The sequence below is a fragment of the Octodon degus genome, unplaced genomic scaffold (assembly GCF_000260255.1).
Source record: "Octodon degus isolate 3935 unplaced genomic scaffold, OctDeg1.0 scaffold00087, whole genome shotgun sequence".
Lineage (NCBI taxonomy): Eukaryota > Metazoa > Chordata > Mammalia > Rodentia > Octodontidae > Octodon > Octodon degus.
The window spans coordinates 1028441-1044697 of NW_004524663.1; the positions used below are offsets into that span (position 1 = coordinate 1028441).

General features: G+C 39.9%; 1 pseudogene; it reads left to right on the forward strand.

The window, feature by feature from the left end:
- The first annotated feature begins 559 nt into the window (after positions 1-559).
- LOC101561152 lies at positions 560-1031 on the forward strand (annotated as a pseudogene).
- Positions 1032-16257: the final 15226 nt, after the last annotated feature.

Here is a 16257-nt window from a genome sequence, read left to right on the forward strand (position 1 = left end):
AATTAGGAAACGGGACAGATACATTAAAAAAAATCTGAGAGGAAAGTTGGAAGTGGATGTTTTTTTTGTAAAAGAGCCATTTAAAAATTGTTTAACCTCTCGACTTTAACGCCATCTTCTTAGGAACCTCTGCGCCATGAGAGCCAAGTGGAGGAAAAAGCGAATACGCAGGCTGAAGCGTAAAAGAAGAAAGATGAGACAGAGGTCCAAGTAAAATAGCTCGTACACCCATGGAGGCCGAAAGAGCAGAAAGAATGCTGGAGGCTGACAACGCTCGTGCAAGTTTTGGACTGCGTGCTGGATTAGAACTTCACTGCCATCTGATCGCCAGCACCACCTCAAAGAGATCACCTGGCTCCAACTAAACAGTCTCCTGGGTTTTTTTGCCCCGGACCTGTGGCATTCTGAACTACTTCTGTTCTCGCTTTTGGCCGAGTGTAAAGTGTGTACAATAAATCATCTCTTCTGTGTTAGCTGAAGAATCAAAAAAAAAAATTGTTTAAGTTTTTAAAAGTCTTTCTTGGGGACGTGCCGGGTCCAGCCCGTCCAGCAGGCCACCATGTTGAAGGTGTCCTTCAAGATCACGCTGACGTCGGACCCGCGGCTACCGTACAAAGTACTGCGTGTTCCTGAAGGCACACCTTTTATAGCAGTCTTAAAGTTTGCTGCAGAAGAATTTAACGTTCCTGCAGGAACAAGTGCAATTATTACCAATGATGGAGTAGGAATAAATCCTGCACAGACTGCTGGAAATGTTTTTCTTAAGCATGGTTCAGAACTGCGAATTATCCCTAGAGATCATGTTGGAAGTTGCTAATATCCACTGGGAACATATGATTACCTTTCAGAATAAAAATTGCTATTTTAGTGAAAACAGGCTTTTAGCACACAATGAAGACACCCAAGAGTCAAGGAAACAATGAGTGGTGGCTCTTGTCCCTTCTTGTTTTTGCATTCTTCATGCCAAGAGGAAGAGCCTATGCATGAACAGTGCCACTGCCACGGAAAATCATGCTGTGGTGACTGCCGCTTCACCAATAGGGACTTCATCGGTGGCACGTGGATCATGCAACTATTTTTTTACCTGAAAAATAGTTCTGATGATTTTGTGTGAGTACATTTGGAAAATTAAAATTTCCTAAATGTTATGTAATTGTCTCTGAGTTAAAAATGTACAAAGATTGATTATGGATCATAGCAGTTTGCTTCATAGAATGTTATAGACATATATAGATTCTTAAATATACATTTTGTGATAAGTATAATAGACCTATCAATGAATATTTAACTGTTTTGGTCATGTGCAGCTTAAGTTTTCAAGCTTAATGAGTCATATAAGTTTTAATAAAAAATAAAAGTCTTTCTTGTGGAAAATAATAAAAGACCATTATTGTGCCTCATATCTACTGAAGAGAAAAAATGAAGCTGACAGGTTCTGGCCTGCGTATGAATTGCTGAATTCTGGTGCTCATCTCACATGGCTGAAGCCCTTGAAACAACAGCTTATCTTCCCAATGACCACTTCCTCCTTCTTCCCCAACCCAGTCCTGGATAGAATTTCCTCACCTTTCCTGTACACACAGGAGAGACCCCAGTCAGCTCCTTATGTGTAATTAAAACTGACCCTCTAACTCCACCAAAAGTCCACAAAAGTCCCCACTTTCCTTGTCTCTGGTCAAAGGATCTCCCCCATCTGCCCTTGATTCTCTCTGTGTCTTTGGAATTAATAAAGGATTCTTTTATCTTTCCTATCTTTCTACTGCACTGCCAAAAAAACCTAATGGAAGCCAAATGTTTTGCCAGTAATTAACTACGAGCCAAAAAAAATACCCCCTAAAAATTTATAGATTCCTTTAAGCCTTTAAGCCAATAAGTATGCATCTTCACAGGGCAGGACATTCCCACACATGGGTTGGTTTTATGATCTGAATTGCTGTCCGGGAAGTAGTGTAATGTAATTAACACACCAGGAGCTCAGCATTGTTCCTGAGTCTAACACTGTGGACCCTCACCTTGAGCAGTAGCTAGGTCAGCCTCAGAGAGAGGCAGCCCCTTCAGCTGGGCAAATGCAGAGTCTCCACCCATACCAGCATACTTTCCCCATCCATGTGCCCACAGATTCAGTGTTGAGTGGTCAGGAAGAGTCATTGGCTGATACTGATTGGGCAAGACCACTTGTCCTGCCGGTTGTCAAATGACTCCTCAGTCAGATGCTGTCATCTCAGTTGCATGTGCCTACTTCTGCAGGTCCTTCCTGTAGTCTATTCAGGCTACCATGACAAACTGTCATAAACTGAGTGCCTTGCAAACTGCAGAAATGTATTTCCTATAGTTCTACAGGCTGGAGAGGCCAAGATCAGGTGCCAGCAGATGTGGTCACTTCTCACAATGTCCTTATGTGGAGGGAGTGATGACTTAATTCTCAGAGACCAAGGCCCTCATGGCCTAAGCACCTACCAAAGGTCCCACCTTCTAATATGTCACATTGCAGGTTAAATTTCAACAAATGAATTAGGAGGCATAAATATTAAAGCCATAGCAACCCACACATCTCTAGTTTTCTAATATTTCTAGTTTCACACTTCTGACCAAATACCTAAGCCATCCTCCCTGACTTAAAAGCCTATGTATCCCCATATTTCTCGCTACTCTTCCCATACAAAGTCAACAGCTGGTATTGATTGCAGCTCTGTCCTCTGAGGTTTCCCCTCGCTTGGCCCTTGAGGTTCAATATTGAATGAGACTACGTATAATTTGCCATCTGTCCATTTTCTTCATCCAGTGTGCTGGGTAAAACACCCTGTGAATGAGAGCCAAAAGTTTTCCTTTTCCACAATTAGATCATTCAGAAGCTGAGAGGTCATGTGTGTGAGCTGAGGAAGGGATGCCAGTGCCTGGGCTTGACCCTCCAGACCTGCTGGAGCCTGGTCCTGTGAATCGTTTTCATCACACACAACACTTCCCTGAGGTGCAATCATTGTAACATGCCAAATCCATGGTAACTTCATTCTCATAGTCACTCAACAGCTTATAATCAGGGCCTCATTCCTGTCACTGCAAGAGTAGGGGACAACGGAGCGTTTGGTGATTCTGGTACCCCTCCCTAACACACTGCAAATCACCGCTGGAAAAATCTGGTCAGCAGCTGGCTTCTTTGGTCTTAAACAATAAATCCATTCTCTCCTATTTTCTCTTCTAAGTCTCCTGACCCTTCCTCTACATCCATTCACATTGGTTCTGACATCTCCACTTGTTAAAGGTTATCATTATTTAAGCTCCAAAAAGCCATTCCATTAGCACATTGGGACCCAGGTCCCCACCAAGATCCTGCATCTTGGAGAGAGCTATGTACTGTCAAACCCCTTTCTGTCCAGGATCCCTCGGATCCAGGATCCCTTGGTGCACATTGGTTAGGCCCTGCAATTATTCTGGTGAATACCCATTCCTACTGTGGGAAATGTGAAGCCTTTCCTCCTGGGCCATGCTGAGGTCCAGCCCTAGTCATTGGTCTGAAACAATGAGATGGAGGCTGCAGAAGGAGGGAAGGAGGAAACCTATTGCCTCTGCCAGGTAGAAAAAGCCAAAGAAACACGCAGTGAGGGTTCCAGGACCTCAGTCAAATTCATGTAAATTTCTCCATTCTGAAGCCTTGATTTTAGCATAAGAATTGGGTGCACACTGTACAATCCACATGCTCTGCCACCCTGTTATTATATCTTGGGCCTGACCTTTATACAGACTGTCATACAGAGACAAGACTTTTCATATGCTTCCAACACAAGTCTTCTGGCTTTGATAATTCCCTTCATTTAATAATTGGCTAACACATACCTGATCTTTTCTTTCAAAGACACCAAGACAATAATCTAGCCAATTCTATCATCTTTATAATTATTACTGTCCCATGCCACTCAGGGGCTAACCTTCTGAGCAGCTCAACGCTTCTCCTTCTATTTCACCCCAACCCAACCCACTGAGAGCCCTAACAATTGTGAAGCCACAGAATGAAAGGGACTACCATCACCTTGCTCACCACCAGACATTTCACCAGTAATTAACTGGTGAAATGCTCACCAGCTCAGTTGTCCATTCGAAGGGTGTGCACTGTAGGGCTAATTCTGGGGACTTGTGCAGTTGGTGATATAATTCCAAGAAAAAGGAGTAAGAGGAGGTGAGTCAGGCAAGAAAAAAAAAGCCAACAAAAGACAGCATCAACAAGATTGCTCCTGACTTTGACATCTAGTGTCTCCTGAAAAGGGTACATAATGCCACAAGAACTGCCCACCTGAGGGCTAGGAGCCTGGACCATTTATTCCTTGGTGCCTGTTTGCCCTTACTTGAGAGCTGCCCTGGGGACCTAACTGCCCTCTCATGCAGGTTCTACTTCCAGGGCCACCCTTCAATATTAATTAAATCCATAATATAGCAACATAGGAAATCCTTGTGAATTTTGAGCTCCTTGAACATAAGTCCTTTCTTTAGCCCAATAACTCTCATGAGCTTATAGACAGTAGTCATGAAGATTTGGGGATTCATCATAGTCCCTTCATGGCAACACTACCTGTTGATCACATAAGTTCAATGAAATGTTCCATTTTGGTTCTTTTCATAAGACTAGAAAGGACTATAAACCAACAAATGAACAAACCAGGCTGTAGGAATGGTAAGTGTACAGTGAAAGTAAATATAGTTTAACTATATCAAACTACAGTTTAACTAATTTAACTAAGAGTTCAATGGCTCTATTATATCTTTACCTTATTGCTTAAAATTTTAATTATTTTGGCACTGAACTGGAAATTTCAGAAGGTTGTTCTTGTATGAATTTCATGATTATTAAATGCTACAGTAAAACCTTAACACATTCATGGTTGTTTTCTTCTTTTTTCTTGAGACAGGGTATCACTATGCCATTCAGGCTGGGCTTGAGCTCACTATGTAGCCCAGGTTGCTACTGAACTTGAGGCAATCCTCCTACCTCAGCCTCCTAGTGTTGGCATTACAGGTATGTGTTGCCACACCTGGTTGGCAATCATCAATACTCTTTTCAACACACAATTACATTTAATAAGATATTTGAGTATTAGAAATACTTATGCATTAGAGAACAATCATAGAAATTTAAGACTGAGAAATATGGAAAGGATCATAGAAACAGGTAATTAAAAGCCTGTGTCTTCGTAAATTTGAAATATAATAAGCATCAAATGGACCAGATCAAAAGGAAGACTAAGAAAGTAAGAGTGGGTGGTGAACAGTTTCAGTGCTATACATAAAGAAAACCTCCTTGTGAGGCTTTCACACCCACCTCCCTGATCTCCAGCAGACTTGTATGTGACTTTGGGTGAGGAACTGCATATTCAAGATTATCATGATGCATCCATGGCCAGGACCTCTGGAAGGGTCCTGCCCCCTAAGTCCTATAACCCCCTCTCAGCAAGATTCTGGAGGTACCTCCTCAATCCAAGTACCACAGGAGATTGATATCAAGAACATTTACAGTGCTGCTGAACCCAGGTTGGAGGATTTCACCTTTAGCTTAAGAGATAATTCCCCTAACATGTCACGCCAAGAGTGTGAATTTGGGGTTTTGATACATCTGGATTGGATTCCCAGTTCACTGAGTCAGTAGTTCACAGATTAAATTAAAGAAGAAATTGAATGGTATCTACAAGCAAATGAAAATTCAAATACAATTTCCTGGAGCTTTTGCAATCCAATGAAAGTAATTCTAAGAGAGAAGTTTACAGCAGTGAATTCTCACATCAGAAAAACAGAATGAGTCCAAATAAACAACCTAATGCTGCACTTCAAGCTTCTAGAAGAAGAGCAAGAAAGCACAAAATTCGGGCTGGCCAGATAGCTCAGTGGATTAAAGCACCTGCTTAGGCAGACACAGGGATCAGGGTTCAATCCCAGGGGTGCCGTGCTAGCCCCACCCCTGGGGCGCACTGAGCCAATGACTGAGACTGGGCAAGATGGTGCATGCCTGTAATCCTAGTGCTTGGGAGGCTGAAAACAGGAGGATAACTGTAAATCTGATCTGTGCAGTGAGACTCTATAGACCCTTTACTAAATATATATTTTAAAAAAGAGGGGCTGGGGAGATAATTCAGGTAGGATAAGTGCCTGCCTGGCAAGCACAAGGGCCTGAGTTCAATCCCCAGTTCTGCCAGTAAATAAATAAACAAAAGCATAAAACTCAAAGAAGGCAGGAAATTAAAAAGAGCAGAAATTAACGGAGTAGAAAAAAAAGAACAACACAAAGAATTAATGAATTGAGGAATTAGTTCTTTGAAAGAATAAATAAAATAAAGAATAAATGAATGAACCCCTAAAAAAAAAGTGAATAAACCCCTAGCCAACTGCATCCAAAAAAGGGAAGTAAAAACTCAAATTCATGCAATGAGGAATGAAAATTGTGAAATTACTGCAGATGCTCTGGAAATACAGATTACCAATACCTACTTTAAAAATCTTTATTCTCATAGAACGGAAAAGACAAAAGAAATGGGAAGATTTCTAGAAATGCATGAGTTACCAAGGCTGAATCAAGAAGATATAAAAATTCTGAATAACCCAGTACCAGTTCATGAAAGTGAAAATTCAATTTAAAACTTACCAACAAAGAAAAGCCCAGGTCTTCATGAAGTCATGGCTGAATTATACAAGATTTCATACCAATACTTTTCAAACTTTAATGAAATGTGAAGGGAAGCAACTATCGCTAACTCACTCCTACAGGCAAGCATTACTCTGATACCAAAACCGAAGAAAGACTCAACCAAAAGAGAGCTGCAGGCCAGTCTTCCTAATGAACATATGTCCTGAGTCCTCACTGACCTTGAAGGACTAGGGTCACAATGTTGGCTGTCCTTGCAGCCCTTCCTTTTCTCTAATTTTTGGTCTGCAAACTTAAGTTATTAACCCTCCAGAAGAGAAGTTTATAACATAGGCAGTTGAGCTTAACCTCACTCTCTGTCTGAATATCAAACAACTTAGACATAACATGGAACAGGTATTTTCCATCAAGTATTGATATGTTAAACTTTAAACCCTACAAAATGGGAAGAAAAACAAGAAAATAATAGAAAAATTTAAAACAATATTTTTAAAAATAGGAGTAAAAAAACCAGAAAACATAAAAATAGGAATAAACAATTACATATTTTTACACAGAAATTTAGAAATCTAACCATATACAGCATTATAGCAGGACAGTCCTATGGCATTTTTTTTGTTTTGAAATTCTGTATCATCATTTTTATGGCTTTTTTCTCTTTAATGTTTTTTGTTTTGTTTTTTCTTTTTTCTTATTTATTTATTTACTTTGTATTTTAGGGAAAGGTCTACAGGGTGTTCAGGGTCTCACTACTAGATCAGACTTGTAGTGATCCCCCATGCCTGGGCTATGAGAGGTGTGCATTTCTCATTGGCACTTTCTGTGATAAATATGCGAGTGCCCAGAGCTGTATTACAGCTGGGATTAGAGGTAATCACCACCATGCCCAGTCTCTCTCTCTCTCTCTCTCTCTCTCTCTCTCTCTCTCTCTCTCTCTTGGTGTTTTGTTTTGTTTGCTTTTTTCTCTTTAAATTAGAAAAAAGACTTAGGTACTGCAATAATCACTATCATCCCTTAGCCTTTATGGCTTGGATATGGCTCCCCTCAGAAAGTCATGCTAACTTTTCACACCCATTTTCAAATACCGTATTAAGAAGCAAGATCAGGTGATGTTTTAAGAGATGATTAGAGTTCTACCCTCATGAGCTGATTAGTCCTTTCATGTGATTATTGAACCGATGTATTAATGGGTTATGTTGAGTGTGAGTGTGCTATATATAAAGCCAGTTAGCCTAGATTTCTCACATACTCTTTGTCTCTTCCTCTTTATGCTGCCCTGGGACTCTTCAGCAAGGACGCTATCACTGTCTGTGGCCCCTAGACTTTGGGCCAGAATGTAAGCCAAATAAATGTCTTCTCTTTACAGCTTCCCTAGCCCGCAACATTGTGTTATGAGCAGCAGGCCATGCCTGAGCCATGAGAGGTGTGTGTTCCTCATTGGCGCTTTTTGTGATAAATGTGTGAATGCTCAGAGCTGTATTACAGGGACTGGCTATGCCAATGGGGGAGAACAGCTGCATGAGCCGCAGGGGTCATTTTCTTAGGGGTGTTCCAAGGGCAGCAGCACTTTAGAAAAAAGCCAGTGATGGGCATGGCACAGGAGAGCACCTCTGTTAAGTGTTGTGAGCCCCAACCGAAGAGACATGGCACTTCACAACACCCATAAAAAGGCAGCACTCACTGGAGACCAGAGCCAGATCCAGGCAAAATCACACAGAGCACAGAAGGTGCAAAGCATCATGAACCAGTCTCTGAACTTGTGAGGGTGACATGCCGGTGGTTCGGTGTAGGACGGTCCACCCCAGCAGGAAGGTGCATAACTAACCTGCAGTGACTTTTGTTCAGCTTTGTTATTGTCACTAACTCCACCCCCAGACAAGGTACTGCTTAGCAACTGCATCTGAGTTAGGGATCTCCCTCCCTACTTTCACAGACTACTGGATTGGAAGTGAAATACTCATGGTGTGTTGGTGCCCAGGGGATCACTCCCACCTGAGCAGCACTCTTGATTCTTGTAACATTCCATGAAGATCATGGGAACAGGGTGGAGAATTAATGAGAATTGAATGGCTACCATGAACCGGTGCTTATAAATGACTCTGACAAGGCAAAAATACTGTGTGTGGAAGCCAATGGGCATAATATTTTGGAAAGGTCTTTCCTAGATTATGTTACACATTTTACTGCTCTTGGAAAATGCTGTTGATGGTGTTATTTAGTGATGGTGTTTGCTTTTGCCTCAAGTTTGATTCATATTCAGAAACTGGGCAAAATGTGGGCAGCACAGAAGATTCAGAGCAGAATAGGGTAATTTCTTATGCTAAGACAAAACACCTAACACCCCCTAGAACAAAGGAGGAGAGCTCAGTGATAGGGTGCTTGCCTCACATGTACACAGCCCTGGGTTCACTTCTTAGCACTGCCTAAATAAATATGGAGGGGTCTATTCTGGCTCATGGTTTCATAGAACAAAGGGCAGCTTCTTAACCCATAGCACCCATAAAGCAGAGAGAAAAGGACAAAGTCAGGGACAAGAATGTGATCCTTCCAGGCCACATCCCCAAGCGACCCTCCCCACCAACCAGGACCAACAGCACATTCAACTGTGAAGTCATCAATAAGTGCATGGCTACCATGAGCCTGTCTCTTGCTGGCTCCTCATCTCTAAAAGCATGAGATTTGCTAGGCAGGGGCTGGTCTTAGATCTAAGCTTGTCTCAGTTACTCGTCTCTCATTGCTGGGAAAAATATCAGACACTCAAAATTAGGGAACGAAAGGTTTATGTGGCTCACAGTTAGTGGGGGTTTCAGTCCATATTCAGCTGGCTCCAAGGCAGAGTGGCATGTGACAGAGAGCAACCCTTCATGCTGGCAGCAAAGAGCAAGAGGAGCCAAGGAAAGAGTAGCAGCAACATTGGCAACAGAGAGCAAGTTGGTCTCCCTTATGTTGCATTCAGGCTATCCACCCCAGATTGTGTGTAGTACTTACACCTATAATCCCAGCAGCACTCACACCCATAATCTCAGTGGATCATGAGTTAATCACAAACTCTAGAAGTCTGCCTCATGACTGCATAAGACTTTGAGGAGACAACAAGACACAAACCATAACATTCCACCCCTGGACCCCCAAAGACTAATACACAACCCTTTGTGCAAAAGGCATTTTAGTCTATCTCTAAGAGTTGCTAAAATCCCAACAGTTCCAGCATTGCTGAAAAGTCCAAGTCCCAAGTCTCCTCCAAGATCTGAACAAACCTAGCTATGATCCCCTGTACAAATGAAAAGAAAGTTAAACACCTGCAACATTCAATGGCACAAGATAAACATCACCATTTCAAAAGGTGCACACAGCAGGATACCAAGCTTTGGGTCTAACACAAGTACAAAATCCAGCAGTGCAAACATTAAATCCTATAGTTCCATGTGAAACATCCAAAGCAATCTGTGGCAAATTGTGAGCTCCATGTGGCTGCACTATTTGCAGTAGCTCCCATGGCTTCTCTCTTAGGCTGACTTTGCTCCCTCTTTGCAGTTTCCCTTAGATGATCCACATTCCTGGCTTTTCCAGGCTTCTGGGATTTCCACTGAGTAGGCTTCTCGTTCACAGCTTTACACACTGCCCTCTCAGGAGCACACTGCCCAGCCTCCCAGGCCTTCTTCTGAAATCTAGGTGGAAGCCTTCTTAACCTCAGAACTCCTGCATTATGAATGTGCCTAAAACCAATGCCACATGGATGATGCCAAGGTCTGCTGCCAGCTGGAGCAGTAGCCAGGCTTCCTTCTCTCTTGGCTCTGGTTGAGTACCTGGATCAATGAACACTTTGACCCTGATTCTGAGAAACAAATTTTCCATGCCGGTGCCATTCTGGAACCTGGTGTGGATGCTGTAGCCATCCTGGAACACGGGGCTGTGCAACTTTCACCCAAGGCAAAGTCCCTCACCCTTGCAATTCTGAGGCTGCAAAGGGTGGAGACCTGCTAACTCCTGTGATGCCCTCAGGCCATCCTTTTCATTCTCTTGTTCCTTCTTGGCAATGGCGATCCTCTCAGCTCTATCTTTGCAAACCACAGCTTTAATGGAGCTTCCTTTCTGGTCAACTCACAATATTTTAAACCATCCTACTGGGCTCTTTGCTATTGTCAACATAAATCTGGCTAAAAGCTCCAACAACAGCCATACTACTGCCTTAATAGTTGGCTATTTTGAAATTTCTTTTGAAAGATTAATCAGTCCACCATGCTTAATCTCAGTCTCAGGTAGTTTCTGGACACAAACAAAATGCAGACAACATTTCTGCAATGCCATAACACAAATCATCAGGAGTCCAACAAGAAATGCAGTCCTTCCTTCCAGCAGAAACCTCCCCAGACTGGCCTTTACAGGCAGGATTTCTATCAGCCTTCTGGTCTTCTGTGCTTTGACCAGAATCTCCCATACAAAACAGCAAAAGCTGTTCCAGTGCTGGCAGGGCTGTAAACAGGAGGATCACTACAAGCCCAAGCTGCGTAGTGAGACCCTGTGCCAAATAAATAAGAGGTTTTTTAAAAATAAACATACTATTTTAGAAACCAGATTACTAATCTATAAATCTGTGATTGTTAAAGACCTTTAAATGCACAATGAGGAAGTTTAAATTCAGCCTTTTCTGAACAAGGGAAACTTTCCCATGTTCTCCAAGTCAGGATAAGTTGGCAACTGTTCTCCTTTGCCTTTTTGTGTCTCTTTCCCTACTTTCTGTTGCCCCCCTTGACTTCCTATCCTGGAGCCCAATATAAACTGTTGGAATCACTCAACATAGCCGCTTGGAAGCTGTGCGTGGATGTGAGCCCCTCTACCTGCAAGTGTGTCCTGGCCCCAGAAGTGGTTTCACACTTTCCCTGATGATTCTAATGCATGCTTCTAGCTTAAAATCACCGAATTTCAGAAGTTACTTTAAAAGACAAACCTAGAGTCTGCAATTAGGATTATAATGAACCTTGCAAAATGAGTTTTAATTAACATGATTTAGTGATTTCATTTCTTTTTTTAATGTATATTAAATTGGAAGAATGTGCTTAACTTTGGCTTAAAGCCCCCTGAGTAATCACATGTATAAACTTTATAGCACCAAAGCCCTTTACAGATGTCAGTATTGTCATGGGACCACAGGACATTCCCAGATATTAAGTGTTTTCACATATTTCTTACATGTTCATTTACTGTTTTGGTTTAAATATATGAATTATTTGTACTCTTTATAAATTTCAAATAAATCAGTTTTAACCATAAGGTATTAAATTATAAAAGCCAAAGAGAAATTTATAATGAAGCACACTTAGATGTTAAGAAGCTATTTCTAAATCTTGGGAAATATTTTATGCATTTGTTTTTGTTTAAAATTCCTGTAACGGCCATGTCCTGTTTTAGAAACAAGTATAAAAATATTATTTCTATATTATTTCAAGAAATGGAATGTGAACAGCCAAGTCTATGTAATGCTCATCTTATTTCTCTGACCACTGAGATGAACTGTATTTCCTTGCTTTTGAAAAGTTTTACATGTATAACTCAGTATTTTATAGCTTTAATGTTTGATTTTCTAAAAAATTGTTTCAAACTCTAAACAAACCCCAGGGACTCGCTTTCTAAATTAAAACTGGTACTAAAATATCTATTTTTGTTGAACATAGATATTATTCAATACCACTGACATATAATGTTCTGCTGTATTATGTGTACCATAGCTCATCCTTTTTTTTTTTTTTTTTTTTTTTTTTTTTTTTTTTTTTCTGGAACCAGGGATTGAACTCTGGCCCTTGTGCTTGACAGGGAAGTGCTTTTTCTATTGAGCCATCTCCCCAACCCCACTTATCCATTTTTTAAGCTATTTTTCTACGGTGATGTTGTTTATAAACAATTTTGTCATGTTGTATTTTAATCCATCTAAGAATCCGAAGTTTCAAAGTTCTAATGTATACCAGATATTTTTCTCATCTAATTTTCTTAATGCAGTTAGCAATTTGGTATTGTTTTCTACTTTGTAATGCAGGCATTTCAAAGCACTGATTCAGGAACTGGATCTCAGGTCAGATCTTGGATTTTTCTATGCTTTAGCAGACCTCATGTCAGAGAATGCAGTGAGGTAGGACTTAGAATGGTAGCGATTGATAGGAAAGACTAAGGAAACAGAAGCATTGCAGGGAAAAAAATGCATAAATGTTCAGCTATTTAAATGGTTTGGTTTCACTTTAAAAATATAAATTTCAAATCTTTTACCATTTTGTGGTAAGTAAATGTGTATACGTCATATTATGTTAGAAGACAGAAAATGGAAATAAGCCCTCGCTTATTAGCAAATAGGAAAAGTCAGGGGTCAGATCGAACTGAAGAAGATAATCAAGTGCACTTGTATCACTTTTTCCTTTTATTTCCTGGGTTTAATAACTTAAAATTTTGGAGTGTGACCAAGATAGTTTATGAGTAATGAGATAAGGCAAATTAAACAGTAATATTTGGTATTACTAGGCTGAACTTGAACTATGTAGCCTAGGCTATCTTCAAACTTGTGATCCTCTTGCTTTAGTTCCTGAGTGACTACTAATTCTAGAACATTTTCATCACCTCCAAAAGTAGCACCTTGGTTCTATGTAAAAATTAAACTAGTTTCTGCCTCTATAGGTTTTTCTATTTTAAATGCTCAATACATGAACTAGCATATACTTTGATGAAGGGTTTCTATTGCTTAGTGAAATATTAAAGTTCATGTATATTGCAAACTGTATCAGTGTATCATTCCTATTTTTGCTCAAGTAATTTCCCATTAAATTCAAAACTCCTATTTTGCCTATCCATTAGTTGATTAGAAATCTGGTTGTTTCCATATTTTAACTATTATGGATTTTATGTTTGTGTAGTTTTTACTTCTTTTGGATGTACACCTATGGGTGGAATTGCTAGGCCACCTGGAAATTATTTACAAAGAGTTTTTTTTTTAAACATCTGGCTTTCAGCCCATGCTGACCTCTAATAATGATCTTATCTGAGGTTGTGATGCCAGCCATACTGGGGAGTGTGATAGAGCTTCTCATTATGGTTTGATTTGCAATTATTCCAAGATGTTGACCCTTTTGGTATGGTATTTTTTTCTTTCATGGAGAAATGTGTGGTTAGATCCTCTGCCTATTATTAAATGGATTATTTTGGAATAAAAATTGTATCTTCTACTGTTGATCCCTTTTCAAAAGGTGATTTTCCCATTTTTTCTGTTTTGTGTCATATATTCACTTTTTTCATGTAGTCTTTTGAAGCACAAAAGTATTTTGTGTTAATGCATTCCAAATTATTTTCTCTTTTATTGGTGATACTTCTGGTTCATTTCTAAAAGTCCTTCTGCAAATCCAAGGTAATGAATGAACTTTACATTCTAAAAGTTAAATTTTTGTTGTTGCTGATTCTTTATCTGGTTGTGGTATTGGGGAAATGCTACCTTTGTAGAATGAACTTGCTCAAGATTTTGATCTATCATGCAGGCCTAATAATAGTTATTGATAGAAAGGTTTTAATTTATATTTCATTTTTTAAATTTCAAGTCCTTTTAGAATAGAAAATGAAGGTATTATAAAAGCCATGCTACTACCTACTGTAGAATTATATGCAATTATTTCTGTTCAAGCAATAGAAGTCTGCGTATGGGAATCAAGGAGGTTTGTGGCAGAGAAATGGCACAAGTTGAAAAGAATTTTGCCCAGATAATTTTCAGATTATTCCAGTTGTTCAGTCCAGCTTCCAAATTACCCTTTCCTCTCTGGGTGGTTCATTTCAATTTTGCATTCTGAAGATGAACTTTTAAGTTCAAAAACCTTAGAAATAATTATTCCCACTGTTACACTCAGTGACATTGCCCAAGAGCCATATGAACTACTTACGTGAATAATCTCGTGCACTATGAATTTTACATCTTGAATATTAGTATGCACACAATTATGCTGAAAAGTTAACTCCTGGAGTTCCATTTATTGTATTTTGTTTGATTGAAAGTTCACTAAAATAAGTAAATGTCAGTTTATTTTTTCACAACAGTGGATCCTTAAGAAACAAGAGAATCTAGAAACACTCCCATAATTCCAGCACTAAATCACAAATTAATCACAAATTCTAGAAGCCTGCCCCATGACTGCAAGAGACTTTGGGGGGACAACTAGACACAAACCATAAGACCTAGCATAGAAGTACATATTAAAAAATGGAAAGTCAAAAATTATTTAGCCTGGACCTAAACCAATTATGTGCCAGTCACAAGAAACAAAGGACTACAATAATTCTTGTCAAGGAACTGACATATTTCTATTGTTTTGTGAAGAACTATAAGCAACTCAGAAATGAGACAACTACTTATTGGACATACTCCATGCAAGAAACACTTGGGAGGAACAAAGGAAGTGACCATCCTTATCTGTGGTTACAGTCAAGGAAAGAGTTCTAAACATGTTTTAGCCAGGTGTGGTGATGCACGCCTATAATCTCAACACTCAGGAGGCTGAGACAAGAGGGTCACTGCAAGTTTTGAGGCCAGTCTGGGTTAGACTGAACTCAAGGCCAGCCTGAACTACACAGTGAAACCTGGTCTCAAAAACAAAAACAAAAAAATTTCAGCTGAATCTTATTAAGGAATTTTAGCAGATGAGTACAAAACTCATTTAGAGAAGAAGGCACAATCTATGTGCATAACATACAGGATCAGGCGGTTACTAGAAGGGAGCTACCAAAATGTGCAGTGATATTCTGCTATGGATAGAAACACGTTGCAAGACTCTTCCCTAAGGAGGCTGTGCTTTGGAATGACCCCACACCCACCTTTCAAATCTCCAATTCACCAAAATGATGTATTCTCAAAGGGGGGCTTAAATTTTAAAGCATTACATAAGAAAACCTGGAAGAGGAAGACAGCATATATTTATTCCTGGCCTGCTGTTAGGATGTACTTAATACTACTCCCCATGATGATCAGCGCTGGGGAAAGAAGGGACCTCTGCAGCTCTGCTGCAAGCTTGTCAGGTGGTGGCTGCATGTCTGCAGGGAACCTGTGGGTGTCCTCATAGGCAGTAATTAGGGTTCCCCACCTCAGGCACAAGGCTCTTAACCATGCACTCATTTTGCTGGGTTTTTTTTTCATAATTTTATTGATAAACAGATAGCAATAAGACAGTTTCAAATCAAATCACTAGGACAGTTTCAATAACTAACACACTGCATACATTCTTCTTAGTGGTTAATTGCTGTACAAGATGTGGACTTGAGATCCTATTTACAAACACCATTAGAACAAATTATACTATTCATTAAGAGAGTGAAAATATATATATATCCCATCTATCCCATCCACTTTGAATACACAGATGCAAAATGGACATTCATCTGTATACCCCTTTTTTTTTCCAAGTTCTGTTATATGAATATTATAGGTGTGTAAACTCAGAAAAATATTCTAAAAGAGTCCACTAGCCCATAATAGCAATGGGTCTTCTGGTTAACTGGCAATGTCAGAAATTATTGACCTGAGTACCCCACAACTCAACATAACAACATGGCTTTACTTCCTATATTTCGTCTTCATACTTTTCTACTGGATGGTTAAGACCAAGGTAAAGCAGGAC